This window comes from Cydia amplana, chromosome 7 (assembly GCF_948474715.1).
Source record: "Cydia amplana chromosome 7, ilCydAmpl1.1, whole genome shotgun sequence".
NCBI classification, from domain to species: Eukaryota; Metazoa; Arthropoda; class Insecta; order Lepidoptera; family Tortricidae; genus Cydia; species Cydia amplana.
In genome coordinates this window covers 18066550-18084164 of record NC_086075.1, presented here as the reverse complement: position 1 = coordinate 18084164, position 17615 = coordinate 18066550, and the positions used below count along the sequence as shown (strand labels likewise).

General features: G+C 37.7%; 1 protein-coding gene across 1 annotated transcript in view; it reads right to left on the bottom strand.

Moving 5' to 3' along the window:
* Positions 1-12015, bottom strand: part of LOC134649570 (protein GDAP2 homolog) — a 121487-nt gene extending 109472 nt beyond the window's left edge. The window contains exon 1 of the mRNA XM_063504369.1: positions 11867-12015. The gene's annotated coding sequence lies outside the window, so the exon portion shown is untranslated. The remainder of the gene's footprint in view (positions 1-11866) is intronic.
* Between the last annotated feature and the right edge of the window lie 5600 nt (positions 12016-17615).

The window sequence follows — 17615 nt, the reverse complement described above, 5'->3', positions numbered from 1 at the left end:
ATTCCTAAGACTACGCAAAGCAAAACAACCCGAAGCGATTGAGTCTTCAACAGATTTTAATTCCTCTTTCCAATTTAATAAATTATCGATGTACACTCCAAGTATCTTTATATTGTCAACAGAGTTTATTATTTGATCCATCATTCTTATGTCTAGCTTCTCATTATTCCTAGAAGTAGTTTTGAACAGCATCGCGTAGGTTTTGTTGCTGTTTAGAACCAAGCTGTTAGCCGTGAACCAGCGACAGCATGCCTCGATAACAACTGTTACTTTCTCGTTTAAGTCGTCAAGGTTTTTACCAGAAATTACTACGCTACTGTCATCGGCAAATAAAACCAATTTTGCGTCAGGTATTTCATTTTGCAAATAAAATATTAAATCATTTACGTAAACATTAAAGAATACGGGGCCAAGAATTGAACCTTGCGGGACTCCTTTCGTTATCTTAGTGTAACTAGATCTGTGTACCACCTCTGTAGAACTGTTATCTATTTCCTTTATTTCCACAAACTGTCTCCTATTAGACAAATAAGACTTACACAAGTTTAAGACTTGTCCCCTGACTCCGTAAAATTCTAGCTTTTGAATCAATATTTCGTGGTCAATAGTGTCAAAAGCAGCTTTTAAATCGAGAAAGACACCTGCTACTTTCAATTTTTGGTACAATTTACTTGTTATATCATCAATAAGAGTGTCCAAAGCTTCAGATGTTCCAACGCCAATTCGGTATGCGAATTGCCTATTATTCAAAATCTTATTGCACATAAGATACTTAGAAAGTCTGTTTTTTATAACTTTCTCTAAAATCTTTGAGATTACTGGCAACAAAGAAATTGGCCTGTAGTTACTGGCATCTGATTTCTGACCCTTCTTATGTAGTGGTAAAACTTTCGCTATTTTCAGTTGGTCAGGAAAAATTCCACAGTCAAAGCATTGATTGCAAAAATGCGATAGTGGTTTTGCTAACTCAGATATACAAGTCTTTATTACAGTTATAGGAATGTCATCATAACCACACGATGACTTTTTTCCATGTTGTCTACAATTTTCTTAATTTCAGATGGTGTGGTTTTCAAAGATTCCATATTACATTCGATTCGATTAGTGTTTGACTTGAGAAGATTCATTGCTATTTGTAGATCACCTACTACTTGAGTGTTTACCGAATTGAATTTGTTCGAAAATATATTTGCAACTACAGAAATGTCGCGAACCGGAGATCCACCCACTTTAAGCATTAACTTTTCCTTGCTGTCAACTTTTTTTTTGTTGGTACGTTTATTGACAATTTTCCAAATACCCTTGGTGGAATTTTTAGCCTGACTTATTTCTCTCTGCACTGCTAACATTTTTGCTTTTCTTAAAACTCTATTGAACACTCTTATATAGCAATTTTTATAAGTAAGGAGACTCGAATCATTGTGTGATTTATCTATTGAGCATAAGAAACGTTTCATTTTGCTTGCTACTTTAATGCCTTTTGTAACCCAATTAATCTTCTTTGTTTTTTCTAAATTCACTTTCTTTTTCATCTTTTTAAAACTGTGGTTAAATATACTTGTAAACTGCTTCAAAAAACTATTTATACCTAATGAGCTCCAGTCAGTATTCGTAATATGATTTCTAAAAACTTCTAGGTTCCTTTCCAAGTTCTATTGCCAAGGCAGCTATTGTTGAATGTGGGTTTGAAACTGTTACTCACCCACCGTATAGTCCGGACTTAGCCCCCAGCGACTTCTTTTTGTTCCCCAATCTTAAAAAGGATCTGCGTGGAAATAAATTTTCCGATGATGAAGCATTGAAGGCGGCAGTGGAGGAGCATTTTTACACCAAAGATAAAAAATATTTTTATGAAGGATTAAAAAAAAAAATTGATCGATCTTTTAAGTGTATGAACATAGGGGGGGAGTATATTGAAAAATAAAAATATCAAACTTTTCGTACTTGTTTGTTTTCATTCTCATACCGAGAATATTTTGAACACCCCTCGTAGATCGTAGAAACGATAAATATAGATCTACATCTATACAAACAGACGGTGGTAGAGAGAGTACGTAATTAGGTACAGTTAACGTCAAAGATATGTTTACATTTTTAGCCTTATTAGTTACAACAAGGTGCAAAAGTGTAAACTTAATTGACGTTGACTGAAGAATAGTGTGTTGTGTTTGTACTTGAGGTTTAACGGCCTCCTAGAATTGGGAGGTCCCGGGCTTGACTTCTGGTAAGACGCTCGGAGCGGAGCGTTCGGCGGGGCGTGCAGCGTGGCGTCGAGCTCCCAAGGGATTTGAGCAGCGTGTAGTAAGGCCACTCTTATACGTTTGCATTTGTTTAACATGCACGCCGCACGCCCCGTCCCGCTGCACGCCCAACTCGAGCGTCCACTCAGGCCTTACACTAATACTCCTGCAACAGTAGACAAAATATAAAAAAGTAGACTAATTGCAAGAAAATGTACGCGACAAGATGAGTTCCTATGTTTCTAAAATGCAAGCAAAAATACTATTGTACTAAAAGTAATAGAGCCCGTACCATGAGTCACTGACAGTATCAAAACTGACATTTACACTATCGAGAACGTAATTTACTTTCTATATACATCTCGTTTGCACTAATATGCGAGTACGAGCGAGATGTATAGAAAGTAAACTAAAAAGTGGCTTCTTGAAAAGATGTTCTATGATTACAGTGAGTTTTTTGACATTCTGACATGCTTTGTCCTCTTTGATCATGCAATCTCTACGACTAGCCCAATATTTAATTTCGGTAGCGTGACTAGTTTACTGCATTCTACAAATTATTGCCGAAGCTATTGTCAAATAGATTCAATTTGAACTGTAATTGTACATTTACATATTGTACTGATTTACTACGAACGCTTTGGCCGTGGAATTAGTAGAAGAAAAAAAATATACATAAATAAATAAAATACCAGTCGACGACAGGCCACTTTTAAATAAAGGTTGCGGAGCACTACATATTAATACCTGTCTGAAAACATTAACACGGGAAGTGAAATTCTACCTCAAGTCGGTGTGGGCACTTGTATGGCCTCATTCGTTTATGGCGTGTGAGCACTGACCTTTGACATGCCGCGCGCAATTCTAAGCGTAGGTTTACGACATTCTATTTTTACTTCTATGGTAAAGACAAAACGGTTTATTCTATGTATTTTATGAGTATACTTTTCCCTGCTATCTTTCTGTACTCTCTCTGCTATCTGTTGGGTGGGTAACGCGTATTTTTTGCATGCGTCCATTGAATACGGTAGCATACGGTAGCGGTAGCATAGACTGCTTACCATCAGGCGGGCCGGATGCTTGTTTACCACCTTGCTTGGTTGTTTACAATGTGGCATAAAAATGTATGTTTGTTCTAGGAACAACTGCGACATAGAAACATCATGTGTAGGGCCCAAAAAGGCTTGGTAGAGTCCAAGTCAATTTTGCACCGATTTGAACAGAGCAAAGTGAGGTAGCGTCATTATATACGTCATATTCTATAGAAATTTGATAATATGACATTGACATTGCCAATGCCATGCAGAGTTGGCTTGGTCCGACTAACCTATATCATATCCATTGCATCCGAAGGATGTAAACGTAGCAACATGATTCGAGATAGGTTCGTCTGTTCAAATAATATTATTATAAAATATTATTACAGGACATATGGGGCTATTTTTCCGCACTAGTGCGTAAAATAGCACTTCTCGTGCGTATGTCGAAACTTTAAAGTGCCATATGTACTGTATAACGTTGTTCGATACACGTGCGAATAGGTAATTCGCAACTCGTGTTTTAATTTATAGCCACTCGTTTCGAATTTCCTCTTTTTCGCACTTGTATCGAAAATAACTATTTTATTTCCTTTTGTTTAGTGTTTCGAGTTTTTTGCGCCGTTCTACACAGTATAAATATTGCAATGCTTTATTATTATCTACAAATATACCTACAAGTTTTTTCCAAGACAAATAGAGGAGCACCGCGAATTTCCCTAAGACAAATACTGAATACTCATTTGAACCAAAACATTGCACCACCACTTTGACAGAGGTAGGTAGGTATTTTAAAATATTGATCCTAGCGAAAAAGTGTCCTGAACCTTTTTTGTAGGAAAACTAGGAAATTTTATATGGATTACTTATGTAGTAGAACATTTTTTGCTACGGGCAACCGTTTAAAGAGTTATTTACGAAAAACTCTAAAAAGGGACCTTGCGTACAATGTTTCTCTATCACTCTAATTACGCCTTCATTGGAGTAAAGAGAAAGATCCCCGCAATTTACGAAATTCGGTTTTCGCGGTATAGCCCCTCTGTAATCAATTTAATTTAGCGACACATCATGATTTTTAAATAAAACAGTAATTCTAATTGTAGTTTACGAGTACTATACATGAAAATGGAAATGAAAAATGAAAACGGGACCCTATTACTAAGACTCCTCTGTCCGTCTGTCTGTCACCAGGCTGTAATATCTCATGAACCATGATAGCTAGACAGTTGAGATTTTCACATTCACATTTTGTTTTTCTGTTGCCGCTATAACAACAAATACTAAAAAGTACGGAACCCTCTGTGGGCGAGTCGGACTCGCACTTGTCCGTTTTTTTTATAAAACACAAACTCTAAAGTGGCAGCTAGAGGTCAACAACGCTTGATGTTACATCACCCATCATTTGCTTGTTGTATCCTTACCTTAAATACAAAGAATTTTCACTCTCAAGACAAAGATTTCTCGGTTTGTTCAAGGAGTGTATTGAGGGGGTTTATAAGCAGCAACTCGTAGTGACATACTCATAGTAACCGGTTACCATAATATGAGCTGTACTGTACGCTCGTTTAGTACCTACATTGCATGGTACAAAAAAACCGGCCAAGTGCGAGTCGGACTCGCGCACGGAGGGTACCGCACCATCAACAAAAAATAGAGCAAAACAAGCAAAAAACGGTCACCCATCCAAGTACTGACCCCGCCCGACGTTGCTTAACTTCGGTCAAAAATCACGTTTGTTGTATGGAAGCCCCACTTAAATCTTTATTTTATTCCGTTTTTAGTATTTGTTGTTATAGCGGCAACAGAAATACATCATCTGTGAAAATTTCAACTGTCTAGCTATCACGGTTCGTGAGATACAGCCTGGTGACGGACGGACGGACGGACAGCGGAGTCTTAGTAATAGGGTCCCGTTTTTACCCTTTGGGTACGGAACCCTAAAAATGCATTTTAGCCACATATGAGGTTGTTTGCAGACCGTGTATTGTACGGAGAAATATGCTATTCGTCACAGTGCAAATAATGAGTTACTGATAACTCTGTAGACTGTCTAATCTTTGCATGTTTGATGTGGCTTTGTGACAGTTTTCTGCAGAATTCCATACTCAATTTAGTTGTTATTGTTTTCAAGTGAAAGAGCCATGGGACGCTATATATCTATAGTTAGTTTTTTTAGCATTAGAAATAAGGTAAACAATTTTAACGTGTCTTTTTATTGAAAAACACGTTTTAAAAATAAATAATGGTAAATATGTAACAATTATTTATTTATGTTAGGAGAACCAACAGCTTTAAAACTTACAATAGACAACAAGATTAAAACAGGAACTCACAGGTAGTTACAAAGTATTAAATTTACAACTAATAGTATGAATCTAATACGATCATTTATATTCTCTTACTGATTTTTAAAAAGCGTTTTTCAATTAAAAGACATGTCAAGATCGCTTACCTTCTTTCTAATGCTAAAAAAAACGAACTATAGAGGAAAGCAAGTAAAGCTACAACATTCTATTTGGCCCTAAGACTGTCGCTCCAGCAGCTTAAATTTAGCAAATAAGTGCCTACGTCAAATATATTGTTAGCATCGGTCAGGTCAGGTCAACGACTAATTTCAAAACAAGGTTAACTGTCAGACGCCGGGATAACACTAAGTACAAGAAAAATGATTCTAAGACGCTTTTCTTAAGTGTGATTGATTACGCCTACCCGACCCCTGGAAATCCATGAATGTGTCAATTATCATCTCTATGCTGATCATTAAACAAAAAATACACTGGCCAGCAGGCTTACTTTTGTTCTTTTTACGCTCCACAAGTTTAAGCACTTAAAAAGTACGGAACATTTACAGGGCTATCTGACAAAGGAAATATCCTCAAACGCTGAGAGAAAAATCCCTTATTATTCCAACGGAATTAATTAAAACCGCCCGTTTCCCGTGTGACCCACTTGCCGGTTCACCTGTGATGCGTTCGTGACGTCACGGCGTTACTGTGACGTCACAGATGACACAGTGACCTATTTAAGAGGGGGGAGGAGGTGTGTCCCATTCAGCTTTAATCCGGGCGCAGCTAAAAATAGACCACTATTTCATTCATTGAAGGCCGAAGGATGCAAAGTGCATGAATGGCGTGGGGTATGGAATTTATTTTTAAAAGCCGGATGGTAAGTGGATTTAAGCCTGCAGGCAAGGGAAGGGTGCTGGGGAAAAGTTTAGGGTTAAGTGTAAATGAAAGTATTTCCGTTTCGTTCCAAATGTTGTTTAGAGTAGGTATATCGGAATGGAAATGTAAAGAGGAATTTGGAAGAAAAAAAGGATATAAGTATGTAATGTAGTATGTATCTTCGGTTAGCGAAATATTATCCACAAAAATCATTAAGATAAAATAGCGAGTGTAATAGTGTATTATTTTGTTCTCAAACAGTAATGATTAATAAGATCTTTCAGAACCTTTCAGAGGTGATTAAAGATATTTTTTTCTGTATTTAATATTTAAATACTTTTTATATGCGTTGCTGTTTAAAGGTAAGTACTGAGCGTCCAGAACGTAATAGTTTTACCTTCTGGGGCCCGTTTCTCAAAAGCTTACAACTTGTAATACAAGCGGATGTCACTTTTTGACAGCTTTTATTAGAAAGGGACTTCCACTTGTGTTACAAGTTACAAGCTTTTGAGAAACGGGCCCAGGACGCGCATTAAGTACATATTACCTTTTTTGGCTGTGAAATTTGTCTTTGAAAATCCGTTTTCATAACGGCGTTAAGCCATAGGTAAACTATCCGTCGTCTAATTAGCTTTAAAGGTGTGGTGTGACTAATTGAATAAATACTGGGCCGGGCGACGATAACGGAGCTTAAAAATACTAAGACCTGATATAATCCGCCTGAAATGACCAAGTCTTGCGTAAACAGGCTTGTTTCAGCTTGTTCTTTTATGAGTAGGCGTGCGTGTAGGTACGGGACATAGGTATATTTATTACTACAAGAACTATTGTATAACAAAAATAATGAATACTTAAATAAATTTATCACCTTACGCCCATCTGACGGTAGCGAAACGGCCAATTATTTTGGCTAAGGTGTATAGAGTTTGTGAAGCTTGTAGAGTTAGAACTGTTAGAAGCTTGGCTCTACACGAGATCTGAAAACTTTTTGACAGAGCAGCCTTATGGTTTCGTTTTGGCAACATTTTACATGAAAATGTTTTTGGTGCGATTACATTTTCTGTTGCAAACACTAAGTTCAAGCATCCCCGGCAGCGCGGCACAACGACAGCCAGAATCACGTACGCGACTCATCTCGAGGCATCTTCGAAATATTAGAGCATGCTCCAGATCCCAATCGCGGGTGCACAAAGGATTACTTTGGCGGGACATTGTTTCAAGCCTCGTCTTTGCACTGCAGATAAAGTGCTGCATCTAGAGAGAAAACCTATATCGATAAAGTTGACAAAATTTTATAGAATGAGAAATTGGAATGAAGTAAATACTTAGAATGAGTCCTCAGATATCAAAAATACATATTTTCATTTCTCATGGTCTGAATGTAGCTCATTGTGTATCTATGAAGCGGCGTATGTAGCGCGTTTTACTTTCCAAGTTTTTATATTTTTAGGGTTCCGTACCCAAAGGGTAAAAACGGGACCCTATTACTAAGACTCCGCTGTCCGTCCGTCCGTCCGTCTGTCACCAGGCTGTATCTCACGAACCGTGATAGCTAGACAGTGGAAATTTTCACAGATGATGTATTTCTGTTGCCGCTATGACAACAAATACTAAAAACAGAATAAAATAAAGATTTAAGTGGGGCTCCCATACAACAAACGTGATTTTTGACAGAAGTTAAGCAACGTCGGGCGGGGTCAGTACTTGGATGGGTGACCGTTTTTTTGCTTGTTATGCTCTATTTTTTGTTGATGGTGCGGAACCCTCTGTGCGCGAGTCCGACTCGCACTTGGCCGGTTTTTTTTTACGATAAGCAATCAAAATTCGGTTCTAAATGATATTTAAGCCCCGAATCCACTTGGGTAAAAGGTACATTCTGACTCGAATGGGACCATTTGACGGCCGTGAGACGCCGGAGGCAGCGCATTGTCAAATTGTTCAATTCAGTTTTATACATTTGTAATCCATTATACACATGTGTTGTTTTCACTCTTCAAGAAATAAATCCTTTGTCCAACGGAACTCAAAAGGCAGTAAATATAAACACACAGCCTCACCTAATTCTGCACGGGCTTCGGTAAACATTCCCGCGGAGAATGGGTGCAAAAGGTGACTGGCCCGTGCATTGAGGCGAGAACCAACGTTGACTGATCATTTATAAGCCTTATTGTAACAACATAAGGTATATTTATGATTAGTGAAGTGTGTTGAGGTTAGAACAAAGCGGAATGCCACACATTGTGGGTTTGTTTGCGTCGCCTTCATTGTTCCGTACTGTTATTCGGAACGCGTACTGCCACTGTCACGGGCGGACCATTATAGGCGGACTTTCTGTTATATATTATATTACTTGCCTGAACCTCGGTTTCACCTCTAAATAGCTTGGAGGATACAACTAAACGGAGTAGCCATTAACAGGCTTTCCCCTCTGTCGAAAATAGGCGGCCAACGGTCATACACAATGTATGGACTGACGTTTATCTGACATGGCTATTTTTACGTTACGCATACATTTGACGTTCCCCTCCCCCGCAAAAATCGGCAGACTGTTTTGTACAGAAAATTACAGACATGGCGTCTCCGTTTGATTATATCCTCCAAGCTAAATAAAACAGAGCTCCGTACAATTAAAAAAATTGCAAAGAGTGAACTACTCTTAAGAATGTGGTCACGCAATGCCCTAAAAGTCGAAAATAATTAATTATACAATTGGCGGAATGACCGTGGCCTACCTCCCTTTCCGCCTTTGCCCAGCAGTGGGACACTCTAATGCCAGGATCGCACGTACCGAGTAGTGGCGAGATAGTAAAACGAAGTATGGAATTTTTACTCGGCCGAGTAACAATTTCATACTTCGTTTTACTGTCTCGCCACTCTACTCGGTACGTGCGATCCTTGCATAAGGCTCATATAAATAAACTACAGGTAAACAAACTTAAACCTCGTGACACGGTCATTCCGCCAATGGTATAATTAATTATTTTCGTCTTTAGGGCATTGCGTGACCACATTCAAATTAAATAAGCAGCTATAAAGCGGATAGAAGTCGCCTTAAGAAGCTTGATAAAAAGTTCGTGAGGCGAGGGTGAGGCGCCGCGAATGATACACTTTCGCATTGAAAAAGCTTTTGTGTGCATGTGTCTTTTTAAAAAGAACTACTGAAAAGACACATGGGAGGTTGAGGTGTACCAAAGGGTACAGTCAGCCAAGAAAGTGGTCTACCACTTTCTTGGCTGACCGTACCAATGAAAAAAATGTTTGTTTTACCAAAACAAAACTGAAAAAATCATAGGAGTTGTAAAAGACTTACAAAAAGTGGGGTGCTCCGATTCAGATTATGTTTATTTTAGGCGTTTTGGGGTTGTTTAGAGCAGGGCTCGGAACCGGTTTTTTTGTAAAACCCAAAATAGCCCAGTATTTTTAATTATTTTATGCTCTTTACGTAGGCAGGAATCGTGTATTTAGGTAACACCTTCGTTTTATTAGATTGTCCCATTAAAAATGAAATAATAGACCAAAGAACGAAATAATACCGGTATTTTTTGTATGAAGAAAAAACCGGTTCCAAGCCTTGGTTTAGAGTGCCAATAATATGTATACTAAAATATAAAGTCCAAAGGGTATTAGACTGTATATAAAATAAATGTAAGGTGTGCTCATTTATTAATAAACTAAGTACTAAAACAAATAATAAAAAGCCTTAAAATAAAAATTACAAACTAAAAATAAAAACTAGAATTAAAAACTAAGCTTAAAAACTAAGCATAAAAATAAACTATAGATAAAAAATTTGGCCCAAATCGCCGTCCATTGGCAGCGTGCCCAGAAGGCTGGCAGCATTGCCACGTTGTATGGCAATGCTGATCCGCTGTGCTAGATATGATAAGTAAGTAATAAGTAATAATAAGTCCAATATCTCAGCCATTTTCAATTTTAAACATTTTTTTTTTCCAATAAACACATTTATTTAGGCATAATTCTATACAATAAAATCTTAAAAATATATGTGTATGAAAATTTGAAAAGTCCTGCATACCCTTTGCTACACCCCAACCTAAAATTTAAAAATCCACCGCTTCGGGCAAGCCTCGAACTTGCAAACACTGAACATTGTAGACACTTGGAACACACACTCATGACCAATATCTCTTAATCCTTACAATTGTTTTCCTTGTTGTTTATTTAATAAAAATATTTGCAGTATCACTTGCAGACATATCTGCTAGAAAAAAAAAAGATCTTAACATTCAAGATAAGCCGAGGAATATTTCTGTTAATATAACTAAGGGTGGTATTCTATCTGTCTGATATCTTTGTCCAATGTGTATTTGCGTGTCACATTTTGCTTAGTGAAAGAGTGAGAGGCAATACCCATTGGACCAAGAAATTGGACAGGTGGAATACCAACCTGTGCAACACATATACGGAAAAATAAATTAAGATAATAAATCTGGGTAAAGGTCACAGGTCTGGGACAGGAAGTCTTGTTGCTAAAGAGTGATCTCTTCAATGCAACCTTTGGGATGCAGAATTACCTGAACAGGTCCTCCAGTTAATTTAAGTTAATAAAGTTAAATGACATTAAACAGCCCAAGTTATAATGAGACTAACTTTGTACATTTTGAATGTTTAAATGCGCAGTATCTGTCAAGATTCCAAGTAGATCAAGTTGTATCTTGTGAGTAGGGTTGCCAACTATTTTTTGGTGAAATATAGTATTTTCCAGAATAAGGCATCAAAAATATAGTACATTTCAAAAAAATATAGTACTTTTAGATAAAATACTAAACATAAGTGTAATATACGTTTAATCGGATCGGATATAGTATTTTAGCGTACTATATATTTTTCCAAAAGTATATAGTACAGAGAGCCAAAATATAGTACAATACTATATAATATAGTACGGTTGGCAACCCTACTTGTGAGCCTGTTTTCAAATTCAACATGGATATAAGAGTTAATATATATGTAGAGGAGATGTCAAACCTAAAAATAATAACTGAAATCCTACATGCAATGAAAGAATAAAGATTACTTAGGTACATATTATCTATCCGAATAGGAACTTACACTTAAAACAAAAAATATATAAATAAGAAATACTGTATTCAGTGGCTAGTAATAAATTTCTTATGCAGAAATCGGTAGTGAAGACTACAAAAACATAATAAATTATTTTTTTCGAAAGAGCGACATTCTTAACAGAATCTCTTTGGAGTGATGACGAAGAAGTTATCAGTAGAAACTATGTAAACTAGTAGAGAAGTGTATAATATTTTCTATAAGTATGTGTGTACCAAATTCACTTTCAATCGTAACACGAACATAGAAAACCGAGTACTGTAGTTGACATTGGCCTTCCGTAGTCACAATCAATACAACTCGCACTGTAATTTATAAGACAAACACAAGTAATACTCACATGTTGTGACAGGAAAATTGAAGAAACTAGCACCGGCACTAAGAATCTACTTTAAGGAATACAAACACAGGCTTTTTACACTACAAATACGAGGGAAAAAACTACTTGGAAGAAGCGACAAAGATTATCGGCCGCCCATTTTGTTACTGTCAAGTGAATTATTGTTGCCAGGTGAGAAAACGCAGGTAATTTCGTTTAGAAATTTTTCGCCTTTGGAATAGGCGGAATAGGAATAATAAATCTTATTAGAATGAGCAACGGTATTAATTTTAAAATTTAGAAGATAATATTTGGTTATTTTTAAATTGAAAGTAAAATTACAACGCAATAAAAAGCTATAAAAGTATAAATATATGACTAGGACGCGAAGCGGCATCTGAGGGATTTCATACGAACTTCCAACAGCACACAGGAAACCCACAATTCAGAAACGCAAGTACATATTTAAGAAATCCAACCTCTTGTTAGCTCTAGCAAGGTTTAACAGATGGCGCTAAATTCAAATAAATATGAATAAAAAGTTGACTAAAAGTTTTTAGGGTTCCGTAGCCAAATGGCAAAAAACGGAACCCTTATAGATTCGTCATGTCTGTCTGTCTGTCTGTCTGTCTGTCCGTCTGTCTGTCCGTCCGTATGTCACAGCCACTTTTCTCCGAAACTATAAGAACTATACTGTTGAAACTTGGTAAGTAGATGTATTCTGTGAACCGCATTAAGATTTTCACACAAAAATAGAAAAAAAACAATAAATTTTTGGGGTTCCCCATACTTCGAACTGAAACTCAAAAATTTTTTTTTCATCAAACCCATACGTGTGGGATATCTATGGATAGGTCTTCAAAAATGATATTGAGGTTTCTAATATCATTTTTTTCTAAACTGAATAGTTTGCGCGAGAGACACTTCCAAAGTGGTAAAATGTGTCCCCCCCCCCCTGTAATTTCTAAAATAAGAGAATGATAAAACTAAAAAAAATATATGATGTACATTACCATGTAAACTTCCACCGAAAATTGGTTTGAACGAGATCTAGTAAGTAGTTTTTTTTTATACGTCTTAAATTGCCTAAATACGGAACCCTTCATGGGCGAGTCCGACTCGCACTTGGCCGCTTTTTTATCTATTTATTGGCTAGTGTAAAACATTACGCCTGAAACACAGAGAATCCTAGTTCAGGCACATGTAAACCATCACTATTTTTAAGGCTTTCTTTTTTATGTCTGTAACCAAGAATTTTGTGTTTTTAAATAAATTATATTTATGTTTATTCCCGCACCCAAAAACCCGGGGTACTTATACTCATCATCAAATAACGGCTTGTACAACAACTACTTTGTTACTAGAAAAGGCGGCAAATTAAAAAATACTTTTTCGCGCCTTTTCCTACCTACTGACAAAGTGGGTGTGTTTGATTTATTTTAAAGGTAAGTATAACGTTTGTTTTCTTATTGAGTATATATTCCGCTACTACATATAAGTATAAACGTCATATTTTCATACGAATTAACGTGGTGGCACTGCCACACCATGTTAGATATTTCTTCTTGAGCGGTTTAATGTTATTAATGTTATTATGTGTTTTTAAATTAAAAAGAAAGTTATGCTTAACAATAATAACAATTTATTACAAAAAAAAATTAACTATGGCCCAGCGGTGCTTACTAAAATAACATCCCCGACCTTCGGCTCGGTGATATTAAACTTGGTTAAGTACTTCCTGAGCCGCATCACGCTGTATCGGGTTCTGCACACGGAGTCGTACTGCTCGTACGCCATCTTGGTCCCAATGAAGGAGACAGCGAATATGCACACGAGGAATAGAGCGCATATGGCGGGGCACAAGATGGCGCCTAGTTTGTTGACGCGGTTGGAGCGGACGGACTCCAGGTCGGAGTCCGAGCCGCCGTCGCTGTGGCTCGAGTCCTTGGTCATGGCTGGAACAAGTATGTAACAAATCTTGACGTGTAATTAATTACCTTTATCAATAAAAATATGAATAAGTGACAGTTGCTGATAAGTATCTGTCCTTGGGGCATTCCAGAAAAGGGATCTTTTTAACACTTATGATAAAACTAAGAAGCCGATATTTGGCATGATAGTGTTTGAAAGCTATGTTTTTTTAAATTCAATGGTATACAATACAGATTTCTGCAGGTTATTAAGATAGCTGCCATAGGTATGCGTCACGTCCCCGAAAAAGTTGATTTGTGAGTAGCTTTTTTAACCTTACTTGAGCTCTATACCCCTGGGGCATTAAAACTATAGGATCGTGTGCAATGGGGGGGAACGGAAATTGGGGATAATCCAGGTGTTCGGTGCAATGCACCTTTAACACGTTTTAAGCCTCGTGCGGCGCGAGCGCGCCCTGTCAGCAAAAGACGCGTTAACCAATAATTTGCATTAACCTAAATTCAGTGTACTTTTCGGAACCATCGCGGCCGGGTGCATTCGATCACTATAACATTTCATAACATAACTTTTAACAATCATATAACTATTAACATTTTAACATTAATAAACATTTTCTCTACTTTCTCTCGACTTTTAACATTCATCGCGAACCCGCACCCGCACATGGTCCTTCGAACCGGATCTCGCGCGTTTTGATACTGTGGTTGATAGCCGTGTGAGGTGAACGAACTTTTAAACTCAACGAGTGAGGGTTGCAGCGTTTGAAGGAGAGGAGTAGCAGAGTCTCAACAGCAACAGTGGTGGTATTGGCAGTAACAGAGCAGCGCTAAGAGATATTCAAGTAAGATCTTTCCTTATTTTACTTAACCTTCGTCGGTCAAGATGGCTTACATTCAACGTCAAGGAGAGATTCAGCGGCTTATTGAGGCGTCTTTCTCGAACTTTAAAAAAGATAGTTCGGACAGGAAGACGAAGCTTGAATATTTTAAAACGCGTTTAGATACGTTAAACGAATTATGGAGCGAGTTCCAGTTTAACCATGAACAGATAAGTATGGTAGAGAGTCGGTCTAATTCGTACTTTACTAACAGGATTTATGAGAGCGCTAAGGAAACGTATTCTACTTTCCACGCGAAGCTAACAGCAGGGTATCAAGCATTGTTTGAGAAGAGCATTGAATCTAAGATCGACCTCAACCCGTCAGAAACGAAGACGTCTACAACTCTCAACAAGGACCGGGCAGAAGCATCTGCGAAGGATGATAAACCAACATCCGTCACTGAAGTTGGAGGTAATAAACTTAGCAAACAGCAGAGGGGAACAGAAAGTAAGATGGACGAAATGATGCGAAAGCAACAGGCTAACATAAAAGCCTTTGCGCGGACCGTGAACAACATTCAGATTGACCTATTAACAGAGAAATGGGAGCTCGAGGACGCTCTCAAAACATTGGAGGCTCGTTGGTCAGTTATCGATACTTTGCATTGGGAAATGGAAAGCGAGGACTCCCAAAGTGATTCGGCGTATGAAGATATGTTCAACAAACATGAAAAAACCTACAACATGATGAAGAAAAACATTAATAAAAAAGTATGGTCTGTAAAGCATAAAGTTAAATCTACACCAGTTTTAGACATTCCTACGTTTTACGGAAATTATAATTCTTGGGTCTCTTTTAAAGATTTATTCAGTGAAGCAATTCACAATAATTCGTCCTTATCAAACGCTCAAAAAATGCAGTTTTTGAAGTCAAAAGTAAAAGGTGAAGCAGAGCGTCTAATTCAACATCTTCAGATAAGTTCGGATAATTATGTAGTTTGCTGGGAGATTCTCAACAATCGGTACAATAACACTAAGCTAATATTTAACTCGCACATGAACATACTATTTGGGCTCCCTATCATGCAGCAGCAGACTTTAGCCCAAATAAAGAAACTACATGACACGGCGACAGAGTGCCTGCATGCAGTTAAGAATTTAGGGGTAAATATTAGTACGTGGGATCCATTGGTAGTTTATATTTTAACTCAAAAGCTCGACTCTGAAACACATAAAGACTACATAGAGTCATTGAAAAACTCAAGAGAATTGCCGGTACTAAAAGATTTCTTCGATTTCTTAGAATGAAAGTTTACAAGTCTCGAAACATCTCGCCGAAAGCAGGAACCTCTAATCAACAGAACAAACTCTCAACAGTCATCGACCTCCAACAACACGAAGAAGCCTATGCAATCATACAATAATCGTCCTTATTACAACAGCAATAGTGGAGCCAACAAAAGCAATGGAAATGTAACTATTGCAAAAACTATGCACGTTTCAAGTATCAAATGTCCGTTGTGCAAGTTTCCACACGGAATCTACAGTTGTCGACAATTTTTGCAAATGCCAATGGAAAAACGATTCCAAACGGTCAATAAACTCGCGTTATGCATAAATTGCCTATTTAGTCATAATGGAAATGCTTGCAATTCAAATAAAACATGCCAGAAATGCTCAGGTCAACATAACACATTATTACACGAAGCATGTGTAAAAAGTGCAGCAACAGCAACTCAGTCATCGACCTCAACTTATGCAACGAATGCAATTACTTCGAATAAACAGATGGAATACGTAACAAACATTTCACAGACTTCATTCTGTGAAACTTTACTAGCTACCGCCATACTGAAAGTGCAGGCAGCAGATGGCACCTACCACACCTTCCGGGCCCTGGTAGACCCAGGAAGCCAAATTTCACTTATAACAGAACGGGCCGCTCAGATACTTAACTTAAAACGAGATAAGTGTTCTGGGGTCATCTATGGATTGGGAGAAAAAGAAAACGACTGTAAGGGCAAACTGAAAATACAATGTATGTCGATGTACAATGATTTCACATTTAATGCGAAAGTTTTTATCATGAACAAAGTTGTGAAATGCCTACCAGGCGAAACATTTTCGAAACCTTCGTGGTCCATGATACAGAATCTTAACCTGGCCGATCCAGACTTCAACGTTAGTCGTCCAGTAGATCTGCTTCTAGGATCAGTGATAAACGCTCAGATAATTTTAGATGGTAAAATAAAGGGTGAAAATGAGTTGCAGCCTCTCGCGCAAGAGAGCCAACTCGGATGGCTTTTAAGCGGAAACGACGAAGAAGAACTGGAGACCTACCATTGTAACATTATCATAAACAACTTAGAAGAGATACAACAGTTTTGGGAAGTGGAAGACATAATGGAAGAAGGAAATCTATCACAGGAAGATTTAGAATGCATAAAACATTATGAAGAAAACACAAAACGAACAGTGGACGGCAGATACGAAGTGCGTATTCCCATGAAACCAAACTTTCAAGAAAAGTTAGGAGACTCTAAAACAAAAGCGATAGCTCAATTCAAACACATGGAAAAGAAACTCCAGAAACAAAGCAAACTAGCTGAAGCGTACAAAGCCTTCATGAAAGAATACAGCGACTTAGGACATATGAAACCTGCCGTGGGCAACAACAAGGTGGAGTGCTACTATCCTCATCACATTGTGGAACGCGCAGAATCACTTTCTACCAAGTATAGAGTCGTGTATAATGCTTCCAGCAAAACATCAACAGGATACTCACTAAACGACTTAATGTACAGGGGCCCAAATTTACAAAAAGATTTACAAACACTGTTACTAAAATGGAGGCAGTACGAGTTTGTGTTCTGCGCTGACCTAGAAAAAATGTTCCGTCAGATCCTAGTACATGAGGACGACCAACCCCTTCAAAAAATCATCTGGAGAGACGAGCACGGGACACTACAATCATTTCAGCTTACAACAGTTACATACGGAACAAAAAGTGCAAGCTTTT